Here is a 4,302-nt window from a genome sequence, read left to right as displayed (position 1 = left end):
TAACATATGCAGAGGTGTTTGATATCCATCATTTGGACTACTGTAGCCTGCAAAATATCTTACCCTGGAAAGCCTTAGAATAACGCTTTAGAATATAATGGCAAATCATAGATCTGTCAAAGTAGATCTGTAACACATGTGAAAATCTGTGTTGTGGAAGATATTTTATTGAAAATATTTTCATTTTCATGGTGCTCAAATTTGATAAGCTAAATGTTATTTTATTTGTTTCCAATATAATAGTTAATAGTTTTCTGGAGGAATATACAGGTTGAAATAAATATTATAGCAGCTGTCCATTGTGCTATTTTTGAAGAAAGAAAGTCCTACTTCCAAAAGCATACCAACCAAACAATTTTCTGCCACAAAATAGCTTGGAAAAAAATATCTTTAGTTTAAATCATGACTGTTTCTATTCATACTTAGGTGGGGGTTAACTGTTAATAGCTGTTAAGACAGGTTTTGCAGAGACTTAAATGGAGATGGGTCAAAGAATAAAAGTAAAAGCTGCAGGTGAGATTCATAATTCTCTGGAGATTGAGAAGTGCTTCCTATTGTGAAATCCTATATTCACAAATATTTTCCTAGAGAAAAAATTGGACTACCTTCTGCTGAAACAAGTAAAAGGTTCTCTCTCTAGAGATGCTAACATTCATCCTAATATGAATTTTGAAGAGCATCCTAGGCTCAAATGTAAAATCCCTGCAATGTGAGACTTTCAGGGAGATTCAGTGATTTTTATTTTTTCGCCCTGTACCTGAAGGCTTATGTTAATCCAGTCTGTAAAGCCAGGAATTTATTGAGCACACAAGGATGGCAGTCATTTGGGTTGTCTGTGTTTACTCTGCTTTTGTAAACTGCATTTAATGGAGAGTGATTTCCTGTGACAGCAACAGTATCTCACTGTAGGAAGTGTGCCATGACAATCCTCCAGTTTCTTCTGCACAGAGAGGGGCAAGGGTACTTCTTAATTAAAGGCTTCTTTCTGCTTATGCTGCAGCAAACCCAGTCAGAGAAAACAGAGCACATAATAGAAAGCTCTAGGGGGAGCATATCCTGATTTAGAAGAAATATCACCAGAAGACAGAATGAGGAGGAGGAGGAGGAGGAGGCTAGTTGAAGACACAATGTTTGAAAGTTTAGTGATCAAAAGGTACCAGTGGTGCTCTAGTAGAGGAGGGTTAGCATTTATATTTGTTGTCTCCTTCAGCACTGGAGAAGCAACTAAAAAAAAATGCAGATAGTCCTCTACTTCAGGGACAAAATTACCAGTTTCAAACATGATGAGGTAAAACCTTTAATTAGTTTTGTAGGGTTTTGTGATTTTGTTACTGTTTTGTAAGGATTCTGGATATACAAGGGAAACTAGCAAACAGCACAGCAGTTCTAAACACAGAGTTTATTTGGAAAATAGTGCATATTTCTAATATGTGGAAAAAAATAATTTGATTTTATTGAGAGAGGAAGAGACACAATAACTAATGCCATTATTGCCTAACATGGAGCTCTGAATGTCACAAAATGCGTCTGCACTCACTGCCAAAAGAAACACTGATGTTTAGTATACATGGATGCAACTTAAACCCCAAATTTTCATGAAATATTTTTACAGAAAGTGACATGGATTTTTCTAGACAGATATGCAACACAGTAAGAGATTCATGGAAACTGTAGATGAAATTTTTCAGTTTAGGAGAAGTGAAAGTGAAGACTTGTAAAAGGTTTTGGAGGTTAATTAATAGAACTTTAGATTTCATTGGCAACATAGATTGCTTTGGCAGCATAGAGCACTGCAGAAAGAAACTTGCCTGAAGACTTTATTGGCACAAGTCCAACATGAAATACTACCAAGTCAGAAAAAAAGCAATTCACAAAGTTTCCTAACTAACCTTGTTGTACTGAATGCCAAACCTTAGGGTTTATTTCCTGCTCAGAGTCGGTTCAGTTCAAGGTGCACACGTATTCATAAAATCTTGAATGAAAGCATCAGGTGAACTTTTACATAGCAACAGAAAATGGTAAGTGAGAAACACTTACTTTGTGATAGAAATTTGATTTTACAGTGTTATTTGTGGGATACTGCACCCTCCCTCCTCCCCCCAACAAAACAAGGAACAAATAAACAATGACAACAAGAAAAACAGAGGGAAGAAATTTTACAGCCAAAATATATATTTTTTTCAAACTCCTTCTTGTCCAGTAGGTTTTCTATCACGCATACATCTGTTTAGCTTTCGCCACACAGTACATAGAAGTGATCTCATGGTGGGTGATGAATGAGTCACTTAAGTTCTGCTCTCAGAAATGAATGGTTCTATTCCCCTGCCTGAAAGATGATGGAAGAAGGTATTGTCAACAATATTGTTGTTTTTTGTGACTGGGGTGAGGGTATATCCGGTAGGATCCAAAGGTCATACATCAATTTGATGATAAACAATAAGGAAAGTTGGTGTGCTTTTTGGCTACTTACGGTATTCCCTTAAGGAAGCTATTTGTGGAGGGATGGGTATAAAATGCAAGTACTTTCTTGTGGCAGGATTTTGTCACAATTAAAAAATGAATGATGTATAATACACAGACCAATAAATAAATAAATAATAAAAATAAAGCATTGTGGTGATGACACAGCTTTACTTGTCTTTGGACCCTAAGTTTCTCAGTATTTATAAGCTTCAAAACATTACTTATATCTTATCTTTCAAATACAGAGACATGTACCCTTATAGTATGTGAATATATCCTAAAAATAATTAAAAAATGAAAATTTATATTAAAATAAATCAGCTTTTATCTAAAGTAATAGAAAATAACACTTTATTTGAGAGAAGTCTCTAAGTCAATAAGCTATCATAAAGAACAGAAAATAAACCCAAAATCTCCTACCAGGATTTTATTTTGAGCTCTCTTATTTTTATGTTTATTTTTACAGTCAGCAGGATATCAGGAAGTTGTTCGTAACTTCAGCCTCTGAGAAAGATGCATCAAACTGGATGCTATCTGCATTCTGGAGCTTTTAAGGCTTTAGAAAGTCATGACTTCTAAAATACTTTGCATGTCTTCAATAGTATTGAAGGTAGAAAGCATGCTTCCTTTTTATGTGATACATGTCAGCATAAGAAATTATTTTTTAGCCACTTAGGTCACTAAAAATAATTACAATAAAACAGCTATAAAAGCCTGAATCCATTTTTGTTTGTAGTTCTAAATCCAATTCATTGTGTTGATTCAATGTAAAACAAAAGGAAAGCCATTAAAGCTTTAGTTTAAGCTTACTTGAACTGCCTGCCACTGCCAGTGACTTCTTTGGCAGATTTCCAATAAATAGTTTGGAAATGTCCCTGTAGGAAGATCTCAAATATAAATTCCCCTCTGTAATTCTTTTTTTTTTTCCTTTTCTTTTTTTTTTATTTTTTTGCCATCTGTTACAGGTTTAGATGCTTACAAAGAAGCATAAAAATTGCAAAGATTGACCTGTTATAGCACTGCATCAAGCAACAAGATCCTACAAGTGAATAGTGAGTGACTGTACACCCTAGAACAGAGCTTCATACATTCTGCTATAAAGGTTCTAATTTACTTGTCCCATAAAAGAAAAAAGGAAAACAAAACAAAACAGCAACAACATGAAAAAAAAAACAGAGAACGTCTTGTTCTTACCAGTGCATTGATAACTCCTTAACACCATTAATTTCAGAGATTTAATACAACTCCATTTGGTAATGAATAATAATAATAACAATAATAATAAAAGGTACAGCATGATTTTCTCCTGCTCCATTCTTATAGTTTTTAGTAGAGATGAATCATGTTTTTGGCACCCTGGTAGGACACTTGCCTGTATATCATACTTTTGCAGATCACTGGTCTGCTATTTCAAGCAAGCCATATGAAGTCAGTTTCTCCTGATATTTCAAATTATTTAAAGCTTCCCATTGTTCTGCTCTCTTTAATGTTATTCTTTGTTTAGGTATTGGATTTATTCATTTATTTATTTATTTAGTAACATACCGTAGTGATTCTGCAAAAAATTCCGTATCATACTTCTGGCTAACCTTTGAAGGCAAGCTGCCTTACAGTGATAGCCATCCTCAGCCTCGGAGTTCTCCTTGAGTTTATTGATTTGGGGTAGAAACGTTCAGTTGTGCTTTTACTGCCATCTAGTGACAAATTTAGAAAAAAAAAAAAAAAAAAAATCTTTGTAAAAACACTATCTTGAAAGCAGGTTAACATTGACTGAAAGTGACGCTATTGTACCTCCTGGGTTTAAAAAAAAAAAAAAAAAAAAAAAAAAAAAAAAAAAAT

The sequence above is a fragment of the Oxyura jamaicensis genome, chromosome 2 (genome assembly GCF_011077185.1).
Source record: "Oxyura jamaicensis isolate SHBP4307 breed ruddy duck chromosome 2, BPBGC_Ojam_1.0, whole genome shotgun sequence".
NCBI lineage: Eukaryota > Metazoa > Chordata > Aves > Anseriformes > Anatidae > Oxyura > Oxyura jamaicensis.
This window is presented reverse-complemented; position numbering follows the sequence as displayed.